The sequence below is a fragment of the Carcharodon carcharias genome, chromosome 1, assembly GCF_017639515.1.
Source record: "Carcharodon carcharias isolate sCarCar2 chromosome 1, sCarCar2.pri, whole genome shotgun sequence".
Lineage (NCBI taxonomy): Eukaryota > Metazoa > Chordata > Chondrichthyes > Lamniformes > Lamnidae > Carcharodon > Carcharodon carcharias.
Genome location: NC_054467.1, coordinates 100,950,686 through 100,969,523, shown reverse-complemented (window position 1 = coordinate 100,969,523; position 18,838 = coordinate 100,950,686). Strand labels below are relative to the sequence as shown.

General features: G+C 42.8%; 1 long non-coding RNA gene across 1 annotated transcript in view; it reads right to left on the bottom strand.

Annotated features, from left to right (window-relative positions):
- Nucleotides 1-3,369: 3,369 nt before the first annotated feature.
- Nucleotides 3,370-18,838, bottom strand: part of LOC121284169 — a 50,248-nt gene continuing 34,779 nt past the window's right edge. Inside the window, exons 2-3 of the long non-coding RNA XR_005944448.1 lie at nt 9,921-10,088; nt 3,370-3,761 (exon numbers count right to left, since the gene is read on the bottom strand). This is a non-coding gene — a long non-coding RNA (uncharacterized LOC121284169). The remainder of the gene's footprint in view (nt 3,762-9,920; nt 10,089-18,838) is intronic.

The following is an 18,838-nucleotide window of genomic DNA, read 5'->3' as shown; positions in this document are numbered from 1 at the left end:
ACATTAAATTGTTGATTCGGGCTAAGGCGTCACGTAGTTATAGCGTCCTGGTCTTAACTGGTGTTTGCTTTTCAGAAAAAAGACGCCCTTTTTCAATCAAACGTCTGCAGCTTTAAAAAAACTTCCAGGGAAGCAGTCATTTCCAGCAGCTTTGGTGGTGCAAATGGGAACATTCTACAGCATCACAAAGGATGGAGAATGTAATGATTGTGGCCTTTCGAGATCATTCAGATACAGGGCGCAGGAGTCATTATAACAGAAGAGGTCTAAAGGATGAAGACATTTTTAGCAGATCAGGCAGATGACAGGATTGAACTAGCAATAATAGATGAATGAATCCCAGCAATGCTTATGGAGCAGATGTGACTCAAAATATTATTATGCGAAGCAATGCTCAAAGTGGAACAGCAGGATTTTTGAAGCGACCCACGGCACAGAGAATTTGGAAGATGAAGCTGATAATAATGATCAGTCTGAGGGAATTGTGCTAGTCACAGGAAGCTTTTGTCTGGTAATGAGTGTATTAGTCATGGATTCATTTAATTGTGTCACGTTAGATAGTGGTTGCACTTTAACAGCGTGTGGAACAGATTGGTTAAAATGTTATTTAGATTCATGCAGTGGTAATGATCCAAGTAAGGTCAGGGAGTTTATGAAAGTTCTACTTATTTCAAGGATGACAACACATTGAGGTCACTGAAAAAGAGTGGAAGTTCCATGCAAAATAATTGGACTAAGCCACTTTATTAGTACTGAAGTAGTCTGCAGTGAGATACCCTTGATGCTGAACATGAAACTGAGCATGGAACATTATAAACATTTTGGAAAGTCAGTGGACCTGCAGTTTATCCAATCAGGGTATTATTGCATTTCTTTAACAAAACCCAACATTTCCAATTAGAATTTTAAAGAAGTGTTAATAGAACCAGATGATAAGAATTTATGAGGGAAAGAAAGCAAATTGTCTTAAAGTTACAGGGACTTTAACTTCTTGGACTGGGACTTTTAGTATGGCAGGGTGTCCCTTCCTGACATCCAAAGAGTCAGTGCCAACGCATCCCAGCTGATACAGGCTGCCCCACAAACATTTCACGCTCCAAGGAGCATTAATTGACTGGAGATGGGACTTCGGCCCCTCACCTGGGAGGTAGTTCCGCCTCAGAGAGCTGCCGGCTAATTGGCTGTAGTAATCTAGTCTCAGCAGTGTCAGGAGCTGCAGTGGCTGGGACTGGGCCTGCAAGCAGTCCGTACAGTCTAAGTCTCTGTAATCCAGGTGTGTGGGGTTCTGAGGGGAGGGGAGGGTGGGGGGGTGTTAATGTTGAAATTGTGCTGCAATAGAGTACATGCTTTATGTTGGTAATTAAGAACGGCTGTATCCAATTGGGGAAGGATTAGGGATTGATTGCAAGAATATGAAAAGCAGTATTTTTTTTTGTTCATTCGTGGGATGTAGGCATTGCTGGCTAGGCCAGATTTTATTGCCCATCCCTAATTGCCCTTGAGGAGGAGGAGGAGGAAGAGGATGAGAAGGAGAAGAACAAGAAGAAGAAGAAGTGGCGGTGGCCATGGCAGTGGCAGTGGTTGTGGTCTAATGCATCTGCTGCCCTTGTCCTTCTAGGTGGTAGTGGACGTGGATTTGGAAATTGCCATCAAGGAGACTTGATGAGTTCCTGCAGTGCAGGACACACTGCTGCTACTGTGCATTAGTGGTGGAAGGAGTGAATGTTTGTGGATGTGGTGGCAATCAAGCGGCCTGTTTTGTCCTGGGTGGTGTTGAGCTTCTTGAGTGCTGTGGGAGCTGCACTCATCCAGGCAAGTGGAGAGAATTCTATCACACTCCTGACTTGTGCCTTGTAGATGGTGGACAGGCTTTGGGGAGTCAGGAGGTGAGTTACTCGTTGTAGGATTCCTAGCCTCTGACCTGCACTTGTAGCCACAGTGTTTATATGGCTAGTCCAGTTCAGTTTCTGGTCAATAGTAACCCCCAGGATGTTGATAGTGGGGGGTTCAGCAATGGTAATGCCATTGAATGTCAAGGGGTGATGGTTGGATTCTCTCTTGTTGGAAATGGTCATTGCCTGGCACTTGTGTGGCGTGAACATTACTTGCCAGTTGTCAGCCCAAGCCTGGAAATTGTCCATGTCTTGCTGTATTTGAACATGGACTGCTTCAGTATCTGAGGAACTGCGAATGGTGCAGAACATTGGGGATGTCCTCACTTCTGACTTTATGATGGAAGGAAGGTCATTGATGAAGCCTAGGACACTACCCTGAGAAACTCCTGCAGTGATGTCATGGATCTGAGATGATTGACCTCCAACAACCACAACCATCTTTTTTTGTGCTATGTATGACTCTAATCACCTGTGGCGAGTAACTCATCTCCTGACTCCCCAAAGCCTGTCCACCATCTACAAGGCACAAGTCAGGAATGTGATGGAATATTCTCCAATGGTTTGGATGAGTGCTGCTCCAGCAACACTCAAGAAGCTTGACATCATCCAGGAGGAAGCAGCCCATTTGATTGGCACCCTATTCACTCCCTCTACCACTGATGCACAGTAGCAGCAGTGTGTACCATCTACAAGATGCGGTGCAGGAACTCATCAAGGTCCATAGACAGCACTTTCTAAACCCACAACTACCATCTAGAAGGACAAGGGCAGCAGATAGATGGGATCACCTGATTGTTTCGCCTCCAAGCCACTTACCATCCTAACTCGGAAATATGTCGCCGTTCCTCACCGTCACTGGGTCAAAATCCTCAATCTCCCTCTCTAACAGCACTCTGGGTACCTACACCACATTGACTGCATCGGTTCAAGAAGACAGCTTACCACAACGTTCTCAAGGGCAATTAGGGATGGGCAGTAAATGCTGGCCTAGCCAGCAATGCCCACCTCCCATGAATGAATAAAAAACATGTTCAGATCCAGTTTCTCTTTCCTGACAACAATATAAACATTGCTAAGGAAGTGAAATCACTCACAAAAGACACATCGATATAAATTTCCGGAGGTTAGTGGTGAATTTTGAAACTAACATGACAACAGTACCAGGCGGAGAGGGAGGGCAGTGAAAAATATGAAGTGGTGAAACCTTTATTGAAATTGTTGTAAGGCCGAAAATTCAGAGGAAGTAAAATATTTCTTAAATGTATTTCGTAATAAACAAGTCTGGGGCTTAACAAGAAATGTGAGCATGGAAAAATTGAAGCCTGACTTTATCTACTTTGACACGACTCACTGGGGATAGTGCGCTGCAGTATCAAGCCCCACTGCTCCCTGTACTGCGGGACAAATGTGAAAAAGTTTGGTCAGCCCACATAATTGTTTAATTTAGGTTAACAGAATGCAAACACTAGGTTTGTAAACTTAATAAATAAATAACTGTTTATTGAACAAATTGTCTTTAACATGTGGCAAAAGAAAGAAATATGAACAGCTAATTTCTCACTCTATAGCCTAAACTCTACTTAAAACCCTAGGCACGCACATACAAGACACATAAGACACACAAAAACATGGATTTTAAGGGTCGGATAAAACAATTCAATAGAACCAGTTCCCGAGTACAGGATTTGATGTGTTGATTTTGATCAATGTCTTCCAAATTCCTTTCAGTTCTTTGTTGATGACATGACGTGGTCTTCCCAGCATATTAAGTCTTTAGTTCACTGGTTGAGCACTTGCCTTTCAATGTCTCTAACGGTGATTTTCTCCTTTTCCTCTCGACAGGGGTTTTCAGAGAGAGACAGCAGGCTGTAGAGATATGAGGAGAATAAAGCCAGCTAGCTTTTATTGTAGAATCACTGGAATCTGACACACACAAGAGCAAGAGGTTTTAGGCCTTTTCCCTTTTTAGGCTAGGAGCTATTCAGCTGCAATGCTCTCACATAAACCCTGGTCACCTGCTCAGAAACCAATTAAAACATTGTTGCCAGATAGTTCCCATTAGACCAAACTCCTCCTTGGCACCATCCTGTCTTTTATTGTGCACTTTGTTCCAGGACAGCAACATTGTATATATCCCTCACACTGTTCCATTATCTTTCAAACTGCAGCCATTGTAATTTTAATCCACAGTCCAACAGAAAATAAAAAGATATGTTCTTTGCAACTTTCAGATTTCTTAGTTGTCACCCAAAACTTACTTATCCTTAAGATGTTGGGGGAACTGAATGATAGGATTGTTCTGACTAATTCATCATTAGCAATGCTGAATGAATTCCTTTATGAAACACCAAATTGTCAGTTGTAGTGTATATTTGCATAAAGGCCAACACTAGGGAATGCATCATTCACATATTACACATATATGGCACGGGAGCTATTCACCGCACCTTTAGGAGGTATATATGGGTTGAATGGTCAACATAGTTAAGTTGCTTCACTCATCGTAGATGCCAGAAAATGGAACAACACCTTTTTCCTCCCACCAACATTGCCTGTCCAACAGTCCCGAAGATTAGTAGCTAGGAAAAGTCATTGGCTTTTCTGTAACTCCGGCTCCAGCCTTACCCCACTTCCAACACCTCCTATTTTACCTCTGGCCCCTCCTATTTAAAGGCTGGATGGTAAACTCTCCTTTGCTGATTGACCATCCGCTATATGCCCCACTTGATTTTTCTTTCCACTGATTTCAGTGAAATCCATTCCATTAATTGTCTGATTGGATTTTCAATCTGTAAGATTGGTGTTGATTTTAATCCTCACTGCCTCCAGTATTGAAACTGATTGTTTCCTGGAGTAGCACATGCAGAGGGATTTGGCTCATTGATGGCAGCAATCAGAACTGGATGGAAATCCTCTCTCGTACAAATAGGACGGCGTGACTTGTGACAGAGCGTCAACTAGCACAAGGACCATATCAAGTGATTTCAACCTGCTTTGTGCTGTGGGGCACAAGGGCAAGTTTGGCCATGAGTTCTTGGAGTTTGAGTTCGGGTTAAATGGTAAGAGTTGACCGGAATGTTTGGAGCTCAAGGTGTGGCTGTAAACCTGGAGCCTGGGGAGGTTAAGAGGGGGTGGAGGAAAGGCCAGGCTCAGGGTCTCGGCCCTCATGCTGCTAGTGCTGAATGTCTCTGGAGACAATGTGGAGCAGCAGCAACAGCAGTGACCCTCCTGTACAGCTCCCTGACTGTAAAAAAATACAGACCCTACAACTCCTTGCACACAGCTTTCTCATAAACAGGAATTTCAGGGTCTTTGAAGCTCAGGGTTCTGGGATCTAAAGCAGCAGCAATATCCCCAAACACCCTGCTGTGTTTGCCTACTGAACATTAATTCCTTGGCTGAGATGGCCTGAGGATGTGAAATGCTGTATAATGTTTGCATTCCCTACTGACAGCTTTACATTGAATTTACAGCACAAAAATAGGCCATTTGGCCCATCTCATCATTGTCCTTTCACCTTTCTTGATCACACTATCAGGGTTACCTTCATTTTCTTTCTTTTTCATGTGTTTATCAAGTTCCTTGAATGTATCTATACTAGAATCATAAAATGGTTATAGCACAGAAGGAGGCCATTCAGCATCTTGTCTCTGTCAGTTCTCTGCAACAGCAAATCAAGCTAGTCTCACTCCACCACCTTTTCCCTGTAGCCCTGTAAAATCTTCTCTCTTCAGATAATTGTCCAGTTCCTTTTTGAAAACTGCAATTGGATCTGTCTCCACTGTCTACACAGGCAGTGTATTCCAGATTCAAACAACAATGTTGCATAAAGAGGTTTTTCCTCATGTCGCCTCTGGTTCTTTTGTTAATCACCTTAGAGTTCTCAACCTGCTGCCAATGGAAACAGTTCCTTCCCATTTACTCTATACAGACCCCTCATGACTTTGAACATATCTAACAAATCTCCTCTCAACCTCCTCTTCTCTATGGAGAACAGCTCCAACTTCGCCAATCTATCCACATAACTGAAGTCTCTCGCCCTCAGAACTATTCTCGTAAATCTTTTCTGCACCTTTTCTAAAACCTTCACATCCTTCCCGTTGAGGTTGAACCAGTGTTTTATGAAGGTTCAGAACTTGTTTTTGTACTCTGTGCCCCTATTTATAAAACCCAGGATTTGGGATAATTTATTAACTGCTTTCTCAACCTGTCCTGCCTCCTTCACTGATTTATGCATGTATACATCCAGGTTCCTCTGCTTTTGCATTCCTTTAGAATAGTGCCTTTCATTTTATGTCACCTCTCCTCATTCTTCCGGCCAAAAGGTATCATTTCACACTTTTCAACTTTAAATTTCAGCTGCCACATGTCATTCCAACAGCCTGTCTATACCCTCTTGAAGTCTATCATTATCCTCTTCACAGTTCACAAACTCCCAAATCTTGCATCATCTTCAAATTTTGAAATTGTGCTCTTTACACTCAGGTCTAGGCTATTAATATAAATCCAGAAAAGCAGTGTTGCCCTCTCTATATGCCATCCCCCAGTCAGAAGTAAGTGAAGTTTTCTGTAATTCATATTTACAAAAGGCTTGAATTAAATAATTAAACTTTTGAATAATGAAATTCTAGCAATGATAAAGCCTAATGATTCAAACACATGGCTCAAAATAAAATGCCTACAGGCACTAATATTTTTCACTCAAAAAGTATAGTTTTACTGATGTTTGGGGACTCAAGTGCTTACATAGGAAATCAATGTAATGGTAGATTTAGAAATTATATGGCTAACACATTTCCTTAGAGCTCCTGCACCTCAAAATTTGGCACTACAACCCTGCTTCCTTCCCTCAAAGACTTTCACCAACTGTTCCGCCAGCTGCTGCAGACAGAATTAACCTAACCTTTAAGGAGTGCAGGCTGGCTGTAAGTCATGCTAGCCACTCATGCACCTGGATTCCAATATGAGCATGCAGCCAATCAGCAGTGTGTTTCACAACAGGCTGCACATCATAATCATTGAGGTGAGCTGGCAGCACAAAGTTTGTTTCACCTTGACCAGGCAGGCATAGGGTAATCAAACATTACAATCGTTGCACTTGCTAACAGGCCTAATTGAATTTTTAGCCCCATGTCTCTGGAGTTGGGCTTGAATTTCTGACGGTCTGGTTCAGATAAGAGTGCTACCAACTGAGCAATGGCTGACAATTAGATAAATTATTGTTGAGTTGAATTAAGTAAATCCTCTGAAACAAGTCAATAACTACTACAACACATGAAACTGAGTTATTGTGCTACAGAGGAAAAGCCAGAAGCATTTTTATAAATGATGACAATTAGAATGTAAATGGAGCAATGCTTTTATCCTAAAGCATCCTGTTTCCTGCCTTAATTGTGTTTAAGAAAATAGTTTACATAGGTAGGTTGCAAATCTGCCTTGAGGAATCAGTCTACTAAAAGAAACCAAACCTTGAGCAAATCGGCTGGTGTTAAAATTTGTACATTTTGCTCACAAAGGTGAATTTTCTAAAGAAACCTTAAGTGCCAAAAATTAAAGTATGCATTATAACTATGATGTTTTAACTAATTGCCTGTTTTAACTTGCAACATTGACTAATTTATTTCATTTCTGTTAATTGTTGAATTTTATAAGACACCGCCTTTGCATTGTGTACAGCGCTCATTAATTAGTTTAATCAGCAATGTTGCTGGGTTTGCTAATCAGTAAAATCGCCTATCTCCCGGGGCCAGGCCAATTAGAGGGGATATATTTGAACAAACCATTGATGAGGCTGATCATTTTGAACAATGTAGTTCTTGTAAGTTATACATACCCAGCACAGCAGTTCCTTTAGTCCTTTAATTTTTTTTTTGGCATTTTGCGTATCAGGATGTTTTTAAAGTTATTTCCAATTTTTCTGCAACTGAAGTTTGATTTAAGTTTGTAAATCTTGCAACACTTTCCAGCAATGCATATTTTCAATGGAAAAAAAGAATCAATATAATTCCTAAACATGTGAAGATTTTGTCTTTGGGATCCTTATGTTGCCTAAATGTTTTAATTGTAATAAAAATCCTTTTTGCATTGATGAGTGCTGAATCTTACTTAGTTGTTTGGAATGAGCCAATTCAGCTTGAATAAGATTTTTTTTCCACTAACAGTCCTAGTAAAATAAATTATTCCCCACTTCCACACAGGCACGAAATATTTTCACTATACAAATTCACAATACTAAGACAGATTTTCCCCATTCATGGTTGGCATTTAGCTTACAGCTGGAACATTTTGTAAACCTTAAAAATAATATTTTATATTCATGGAGGCTCAGGTGCATTTGTTCATTTTCACTGCCTTTTTGTAAATTTAGTATTTCTTTTTCTGCATGTTACCGCTGGTAGTAATGGGATAATTCTGCAAGGCTCTTTTCCTAATATGGAGCCTTCCTGGACTGTAGTGCAGGAGGACATAAGGCCCGCTGCAGGACAAACTCTGGAAGTGATGCTTCCACTTAGTGAGACTCCATGCTGGGAGCAAGCTTTACAAAATTATCTCATATGTTTGCATGATTTGGAGAAATGAAGGGTTCTGATCCCTACTGAGCAGTGGTGACATGCATTTGAATTGCATGCTTTTAGGACTGACTTTTCAAGTTCACATTGTTAGTGGGGAGCCTTGACTACTGGCAGTGCCTATTGGAAAATTGGAGACGCCCAAATTACCCATTATTTGAGAACAACAAGCAAGTTTCTTGACTAGTAACCAACTTAGAACGTTACTCCCTATGTCCAATGATTTAACAACTCTGCATTCTGGATCCAATTTCAAGTTTTTGAATCAATGCAAAATTTCATGTCAGCTGTGGCTCAGTGGAGACATTCTCACCTCTTACTCAAATGGTTGTGAGTTTAAGCCCTGTTCCAGGAACTTGAGCACATAACGAAGGTTAACATTTCATTGCAGTTCTGAGGGATTGTTGCACTGTTCGAGTGTCATGAAAATATAATAATTTTCATAATATTATTGTGATGGTAGGTTAATAGTGGGGTTTACTTTAATTTCTCTGTGTGGATGTGTGTGTGGTGCATTTAATTGAATTACAGACAGCTTGTCTGGAGATTTTGAGTGATCAAAAGGGAAGCTAGGTTTGAAATGCTAAATATGTAAACATGGCTGAAGTTTTAGAATGTGAGACATGAGGAACATTTGCATTTTTAGATAGATCAGAGTAGTTTGAATTTCAAAGAGTTGATAAGATGTTACACCTAGCCAGAAGAAACTAAGTCAAACAGTGTGTTTATTTTTCCCAAAGGTTACTGATAATGATACCAAGGGAGATTTATATTATGGAAAAAGTAAAGCTGAAAAGACATAATGGAACAGTGGAATTTACATTAAAAAGTGGGAAGCACGTACAATGGAGATGAGGTTATGTGTAAGGAAGAAGGAATTTTAAGATCTAACAATTGTGAAAAGCTTCCAGCCTCTATGCACCAAGTTGCTGTCTACAGGAACCGAAGCTAAGGAAACCCACTGTGCATATCACTGTCCAGGGTATTGTGGCTTTGCTTGGGCCTGTTAAAATCTTTTGTTTTACTGTTGCCTTAATGGAGGTGTAACTGGGAGCTAGGCTAATTAGGAGATTTAGGAATTACTATAGTAGTGTTTTGTAGATCTACATATGTGCTTAAAATCTTTTCTTCTATTAATAAATGTTTAATTTAGTTTTATAAAAATCCCCTAAGACTCGGTGGGCTCATTACTACTGAACTCAAGGCACACATCTTGAAATAAAGCACAAATTGCAAAACAATTGTGGCAGCAGTTTCAAGCTTTCCTCGGGGATTTGAAAAGCTCAGCATTTGCCATCCACTGTGCCATAGCATGGAGGTGCTGTCTTTTGGCTGAGTTGTTAGACTAACCTCCCTTAAGCTCAGTGTAAAAGACTCCTTGGCACGCTATGAAGGCATTTGTACAGCCTTCATATACAACAATAACATTGCATCCAGATATTGGCCTGAATTTTACCTTTGGTGGGTGCGCCCGATCGGCAGGCCTGGGAGTGTCAGGGAACGGACCGCCAACCGCAATCGGCCTCCGAGCGCAATTTCACACTGCCTGACCAATTAAAAGGGTGGGTGAGTGCTGCGAGAAAGCTCCCTGACAGGCAGACAGCTGCCTCAGGGAGCTTCAGACCTGAAAATAATCAAATAAAGGTTTTAAAAGCTAAAAAAAAATGTCCATGCATCACAATCAATCACCTGAAAATATAGCTGATAAAAATGCTGCCCACAGATATTTTTATTTTATTTCATAATGGAAATTTCATCCTGCTCTTGGATGAGGTTTGATGAAAATTGCAAAGTCCGGCTGGACGATTCGCCCGTCCGCCAACCGTAAGGTTGGGTGGGCCATGAAAAATCGGAGACAATTGCACTATTAATGTGCTTACTTGTCAGCGGGCGCACTTCCAACTTTAGCGTGTGTCCACCAAGCAAAATATCGCATGAGTGCGCGATGACGTTGGGACGCTCGCCTGGCATTTTCTCGTACGATTTTATGCCCAATCGGGTTGGGCACGCACCCGCCCATTCAGCCCATTGTGTGTCCATGGTCTCCTGTGGCCCAGTAGAGTTCAGTGATAGCACTCTAGCTTTTGAGCCAAAAGGTTATGGATTCAAGTCCCAGAGATTTGAGCACAAATTCTAATACTGTGGGAGTGCTGCATTGTCAGAGGTGCTGTCTTTCGGACATTCCGAAGCCCCTCCTGCCCTTTCCGGTGGACACAAAAGACCCTATTTTGATAAAGAGCATGGGACTACTCCCAATGTCATGGCTAACATTTATCCCTCACCAAGATAACTAAAATAAATTATCTGGTCATTATCTCATTTCATGTTGTGGAACTTTGCAGTGTTCAAATTGGTTGCTGTGTTTTCTGTATTACAATAGTGATAAATTTCAAAAGTACTTCATTGGCTGTAAATGTATGTTATGATCCCAGCTGATGTTACTACTGGACAAGTCAGATCCCAGGTGGAACCCAGGGTGGATAAGTAGAGAGTGGCCACTGAACAGAGTCAGCTAATGAACTTATAAAAAAAAATAAAACTTTTACTAAACAAGATAAGATGAACTATATTACAATACTCCTTCATCCACAACAATACCTTTACAGATATATACAGATTTGTAAGGATAACACAAGTTACAAAAGCTATCTTAAACTCTAATGTTCACAGTAAATACATAGTCCATGTAAACTAATAAGTGACCTGTGCTCAGACACACCACACTCTGAAACCAAGTGACTGTTGCCAACCCAAACAAATGCTATGGGTCTCTCCTCAACTACCCCTGTCCTAGTCCTTTAACTAGGCTGTCCTCTTGGGACCTTTCCTGTTCCACTCCCCTGGATTTGGGGACTTTCTTCTTTAGTTTCTGGAACCTGCTCCTGCAGTTATCTCTCCTGTGTCCAGCTTCTCATGGCAGCTGTCTTTAACTTTAGTTTTGCACTTCCTGTCTGTCCCTCTGCTGTCCAGGTTCTCTGGAATCCTGGCATTAATTGCACTGAAACTGCTTTCTTAGTTTTCTCTGTTTCTGTGGGTCCCTCTCTCTGGACCCCTGTTGCACAGTTTTTTTTTAAACCTTGTTTTGTTTTAAATTCCTTTCAAGAGTCATAAAACTGTCATTAAAATGCAGACACCTTTTAAATTGAAACTAAAACTCAACTTCCTCTTTTTCTTAACACCCAAATATAGAAATACAAATAAACCTTACCTTATTCCTAACACACCCAAATACAAATAAAACTTACTTAAACTATCCCTATTTCCACATTCTGAAACCAAGTGACTATTGCCAACCCTACCTTAGGAAGTCCTGAGGTTGTGGAAAGGGTGCCATATAAAAGCAAGTCTTCTTCTTTCTGCTCTTTGTGTCTTGTTTGGCATAATTTAGATTGTTAATGAAATAGAGCAAATAATACTAAGTGTACTGACTTGGATTTAGATGTTAGTGCCTGCCTCCAATGAGTTGCGCAGAACAAGCAATTAATTTTGGATTTACAATGGTCTTGCTGTCCCTTATCTGAAAAGGGTTTCTATTTCCAAGTAAACTAGATCAAACCTGACCCACCTTGATTCAGATGGAATAATTTGAGCACTGGATAATCAGCTTTGTTCATCTGATCCTCTTTTACTTTGGGACTTGAGCTATTTTTACACGCACTGTGAAAAATTCCACTGAAAACACACATAGTTGGCTAAATCCAGAATTAAAATCTTTATGTTTACTCTAAAGTAGTAACAGTGTAAACTTTGACTCGGACTTGTTCCATTGTAGATAATATAGTATTTACTAATAACACGGTGGCATAAGTGACAGATGATTATGCTGAGCTGGAGTCTTTCCAATATCAGCACAGATTTCCAGTGAATGACTATCAGATTAAAAATAAAACAGCTAATAAAATTGCTCCATTGAAACGTAGATAAATGTGAATGTAAACAGAGCAACTTCAAAGGCGAGCTGATGAGTGGAATTCAGTCACGTTAACTATATTGGGTGAAGCTTTTTTTATTCACTCATGGGATGTGGACTTCGCTGGCTGGGCCAGCATTTATTGCCCATCACTAGTTGCCCTTGAGAAGGTGGTGGTGATCTGCCTTCTTGAACCACTGAAATCCATGTGATGCAGGTACACCCACAGTGCTTTTAGGAAGGGAATTCCAGGATTTTGACCCAGTGACAGTGAAGGAACGGTGATATATTTCCAAGTCAGGATGGTGAGTTACTTGGAGGGGATCTTCCAGATGGTGGTGTTCCCATCTACCTGCTGCCCTTGTCCTTCCAGATGCTAGTGGTCATGGGTTTGGAAGGTGCTGTCGAAGGAGCCTTGGTGAGTTCCTGCAGTGCATCTTGTAGATGGTACACACTGCTGCTACTGTGCGTTGGTGGTGGAGGGAGTGAACGTTAGTGGATGTGGTGCCAATCAAGCGGGCTGCTTTGTGCTGGATGGTGTCACACTTCTTGAGTGTTGTTGGTGCTGCACTTATCCAGGCAAGTGGGGAGTATTCCATCACACTCCTGACTTGTGCCTTGTAGATGGTGGACAGGCTTTGAGGAGTCAGGAGGTGGGTTGCTCGTCGCAGGATTCCTAGCCTCTGACCTGCTTCTGTAGTCACAGTATTTAAATGGCTAGTCCAGTTCAGCTTCTGGTCAATAGTAACCCCCCCGGATGTCGATGGTGGAAGGATTCAGTTATGGTAATGCCATTGAAAATCAAGGGACGATGGTTGGATTCTCTCTCGTTGGAGATGGGCATTGCTTGACATTTGTGTGGCGCGAAAGTTACTTGCCACTTGTCAGCCCAAGCCCGGATATTGTCCAGGTCTTGATGCATTTGGGCATGGACAGCTTTAGTATGTGAGGAGTCGCGAATGGTGCTGAACATCGTGCAATCATCAGTGAACATCCCCACTTCTGACCTTATTATGGAAGGAACGTTATCGATGAAGCAGCTGAAGATGGTTAAGCCGAGGACACTACCCTGAGGAACTCCTGCAGTGATGTCCTGGAGCTGAGATGACTGATCTCCAACAACCACAACCATCTTCCTTTGTGCTAGGTATGACTCCAAGCAGCGGAGAGTTTCCCCCGATTCCCATTGGGTCCAGTTTTGCTCGGGCTCCTAGCAAATTCGGCCTTGATGTCAAGGGTAGTTACTCTCACCTCACTTCCGGAGTTTGGCTGTTTTGTCCATTTTTGAACCAAGGCTGTAATGAGGTCAGAAGCTGAGTAGCCCTGGATGTCAGTGAGCAGGTTATTGCTAAGCAAGTGTCATTTGATATCACCGTTGATGACCCCTTCTATTACATTGCTGATGATGAAGAGTAGACTGATGGGGCTGTAATTGGCTGAGTTGAATTTGTCCTGCTTTTTGTGTACAGGACATAACTTGTAATTTCTCATTTAGCTGGGTAGATGCCAGTGTTGTAGCTGTACTGGAACTGCTTGGCTAGGGGCACGGCAAGTTCTGGAGCACAAGTCTTCAGTACTATTGCCGGAATATTGTCAGGGCCCATAGCCTTTGCACTATCCAGTTCCTTCAGCCATTTCTTGATAGCATGTGCAGCAAATCACATTGGCTGAAGACTGACATCTGTGATACTGGTACCTCCAGAGGAAGCCAAGATGGATCATCCACTCGGCACTTCTGGTTAAAGATTGTAGCAAATGCTTCAGCCTTATCTTTTGCACTAATGTGCTGGGCTCCTCCATCATTGAAAATGGGGATATTTGTGGAGCCTCCTCATTCAGTGAGTTGTTTAATTGTCCACTACTTTTCATGACTGGTTGTGGCAGGACTGCAGAGCTTAGATCAGATCCGTTGGTTGTGGTGTCGCTTACCTCTGTCTATCTCTTGCTGCTTATGCTGCTTAGCATGCAAGTAGTCCTGCGTTATAGTTTCACCAGGTTGGCGCCTCATTTTTAGGTATGCCTGCTGCTGGTCCTGGCATGCCCTCCTGCACTCTTGATTGAACCAAGGTTGATCCCTTGGATTGATGGTAATGGTCAAGTGGGGGATATGCTGGGCTATGAGGTACAGATTATGTTAGAATACAATTCTGCCACTACTGATGGCCCACAGTGCCTCATGGATGCCCAGTCTTGAGTTGCTCGATCTGTTCAAAATCTATCTCATTTAGCATGGTGGTAGTGCCACACCACACGATGGAGGGTTTCCTCAATGTGAAGGTGGGACTTCTCCACAATGACTGTGCGGTGGTCACTCCTACCAATACTGTCATGAACAAATGCATCTGTGGCAGGCAGGTTGGTGAGGATGAGGTTGAGTATATTTTTCCTTCTTGTTGGTTCCCTCACCACCTGCTGCAGACGCAGTCTAGCAGTTATGTCATTTAGGACTCAGCCAGCTCAGTCAGTAGTGGTGCTACCGAGCCACTCTTGATGATGGACATTGAAGTCCCCACCTAGAGTACATTCTGTGCCCTTGCCATCCTCAGTGCTTCCTCCAAGTTGTGTTCAACATGGAGGAGCACTGATTCATCAGCTGAGGGAGGGCAATGCATGGTAATCAGCAGGAGGTTTCCTTGCTCGTGTTTGACCTGATGCCATGAGACTTCATGGGGTCTGGAGTCAATATTTAGGACTCCCAGGGCAACTCCCTCCCGACTGTATACCACTCTGCTGCCACCTCTGCTGAGCCTGTCCTGCCAGTGGGACAGGACATACCCAGAGATGGTGTCTGCGACATTATCTGTAAGGCATGATTCCATGAGGATGACTATATCAAGCTGTTGCTTGACTAGTCTGTGATACAGCTCTCCCAATTTTGGCACTAGCCCCCAGGCATTAGTAAGGAGGAACTTGTAGGGTTGGCAGGGCTGAGATTGCCGTTGTCATTTCAGGTGCCTTGGTTGATGCTAGGTGGTCCATCTGGTTTCATTCCTTTTTTATGACTTTGTAGCGGTTTGATGCAACTGAGTGGCTTGCTAGGCCATTTCAGAGTCAGCTACATTGCTGTGGGTCTGGAACCATGTGCAGGCCAGACCAGGTAAGGACAGTAGATTTCCTTCCCTAAAGGGCATTAGTGAACTAGATGGGTTTTTACAACAATCGACAATAGTTCCATGGTCATCATCAGACTTTTAATTCCAGATTTCTATTGAATTCAAATTCCACCATCTTGAACCCAGTTCAAAACTGGGTCCCCAGAGCATTACCCTGGGTCTCTAAATTACTAGACTAGTGACAATATCACTCTGCCATCACCTCCCCTGATGTTCCAATGCATGTTAGACAAGCAAACTGCGAAAATGACGCGGGATGATGTTGGGAGGAACCCCTGATGTCACCCCGCCCCATTTAAATATTCAGGAAGGCGGGCAGACAGCAAAATCAGCTGTCCGCCCGCCGACCTGTCAATGGCCAATTGAGGCCATTGACAGGATAATTAAGCCAATTAAAGGCCCTGCCCGTCCAACCTTAAGGCTGGCGGGTAGGCCAGGAGCCCCAGTGGACTTCTGAAAGAACATGAAACACCATCCACTGGCAGGGATGAAACTTCATGTCTGTTTTAAAAATCTTTAATAAACTTTATGTGATATTTATTAACATGTCCCAACTCGCGTGACATTGTCACATGAGGTCGACATGTTAATAATTTTTTTATTTTAGTTTTTTGAGTTTATGAAACTTTCAGCGCTTTCCCTGAGACAGCACTTAGTCTCAGGGAGATGTGCGCTCTTTCATGTGCAGGCGTTAAAGAGGGCACTCTGACAGTTGGGGAATTCCTTCCCCCCCACCCCCCGCACAGGAAGCACATAGCGCTTCCCGTCCGGCAGCTCGCTGGGCAGGACTTGATTGGCCCACCCACTCAAAATGACGGCGGGGCCCGTTTTGGGAGTGGCAAGCGGCTGCCCGCCAGCCGCCGAGCTGGTGGAGCCCGCCCGCCCATCAAGGGCAAAATTCTGCCCTATATTTTCCCTCTCAATCACTAACTTGCTGGCACTTTCAGCACTTCCTGTTTCTGTTTTACCGCAGAGTACATTTGATGGCAGTGCTGAAGGAATTGGAAATGTGGCTGCTCTAATAGTGAGTGTCGGAGCACCACAAAGCGGGAAGGTTGATTTAAAAGAACACTTGGAGGCTGGCATGATTTTTACAGATGTTCACAATAACCTTTGTATCTTCTCTGCCAGGTTTCAGTATAGTTTTGCAAAATTATCAACACCACTAGAACCAATGAAAAGACTTCTCAATTATAATTAAATTTTCTGCAGAATCTCTGTACAGTATATATTTTTTCTTATTTAAACTATGGAGTTACAAGTCACATTTGGTATTGTGGGGGCTTACATACGATTACTCATAATTTAGAATTATAGTCTTGATGAACACCATCCTGTTATGTGTATATTTGCAAAACATAGTCTGGCTACTCAAAGCCGTTTGTACACACAGACACACATGCTGTGCAGTCCTACAGTTGGCTCAGAGTCGAACATAGTGAATATTTTAACTTCTGTAGCACAATTTTTGATCAGCTGCACTCATGTGGTTCCTTACATGGTTTGGGAGGGCGTGGTTGGTGTGGTCAGAGTTTAAACTAAATTGACAGGGGGATGGGCACCAGCATATAGAAGTAGAAAAGAGGAATGAGGTGCATAAATTGACGGTGTTGGATAGTGCCAGGGAAGGGAATAGTTCTGTTTCAGATGCGAGCAGACTAAGAAGGACTATAAGGAATACAAAGGCAGGTTTGCAATGAATGTATGTAAACGCAAGAGCTGTGGTGAATAAAGTTGATGAGCTTTAAGTATAAACAGCTGTGAGGAAACATGACATAGTGGCAATAATGGAAATGTGACTTAAAAATGGCGAGGATATTCAAGGATCTAAATTGTTCAGATAATATAGGGAAGGACGAAAGGGAGGTGGGGTGGCAGTGCTAATTAAGGAAGGCATTGTCGAAATGGAAAGAGTGACTATCCTTGAGGAGGCGAGAATAGAATCTACTTGGTTAAGTTGAGAAGCAGAAGGCGTATGATCATGCCACAGGTGAGTATTCTTTAGTCCTCCAAATAATGAGAGAAATAAAAAAGCAAATGTGTAGGGAAATCATAGAGATGTGTAAGAACTGGTGATACTGGAGGACTTTAATTACTGCAATTGCAATTGGAATAATGTTAGAGTAAAAGGTAAGGCGGGGGAAGAATTTCCGAAATGTGTCCAGGAGAACTTCCATGATTTGCAGGTTCTTGGTCCAACCAGAAAGGAGGTATTGTTGGATCTGGTTGGGGATTTAGGTGGTCAAGTGGACTAAGTCTCTGTGGGGCTACTTAGGTAAGAGTGATCAACATATCATAAGGTTTAGTTTAGTAATGCGGAAGAACAAGAAGAAATAATGCATCTAAAGTACAATGTCTAGCCAATTCGATTCACTCCACGTGATATCAAGAAACGGCTGAAGGCACTGGATACTGCAAAGGCTATGGACCCTGACAATATTCCGTCAATAGTACTGAAGACTTGTGCTCCAGAACTTGCTGTGCCCCTAGCCAAGCTGTTCCAGTACAGCTATAACACTGGCATCTACCCGGCTATGTGGAAAATTGCCCAGGCATATCCTGTACAGAAAAAGCAGGACAATTACTGCCCCATCAGTCTACTCTCCATCATCAGAAAAGTAATGGAAAGAGTCATCAACAGTGCTATTTAGCAGCATTTGCTTAGCAATAATCTGCTCACTGATGCCCAGTTTGGGTTCCGCCTGGGCCACTCAGCTTCTGATCTCATTACAGCCTTAGTTCAAAAATGGACAAAAGAGCTGAACTCCCGAGATGAGGGGAGAGTGACTGCCCTTGACATCAGGGCAGCATTTGACCGAGTGTGGCATCAGGGAGCCCAAGCAAAACTGGAATCAATGGGAATCAGGGGGAAACTTCTTCGCTGGTTGGAGTCATACTTAGCTCAAAGGAAGATGGTTGTGGCTGTTGGAGGTCAGTCATCTCAGTCCCAGGACATTACTACAGTAGTTCCTCAGGTCCTCGGCCCAACCATCTTCAGCTGCTTCATCAATGACCTTCCTTCCATGATAAGGTCAAAAGTGGGGATGTTCACTGATGATTGCACAATGTTCAGCACCATTCGCTACTCCTCAGGTACTGAAGCAGCCCATGTCCAAATGCAGCAAGACCTGGACAATATCCAGGCTTGGGCTGACAAGTGGCAAGTAACATTCGTGCCACACAAATGTCAGGCAATGACCATCTCCAACGAAAGAGAATCCAACCATCATCCCTTGATGTTCAATGGCATTACCATCACTGAATTCCCCATTATCAACATCCTGGGGGTTACCATTGACCATAAACTGAGCTGGACTAGCCACATAAATATTGCGGCTACAAGAGCAGGTC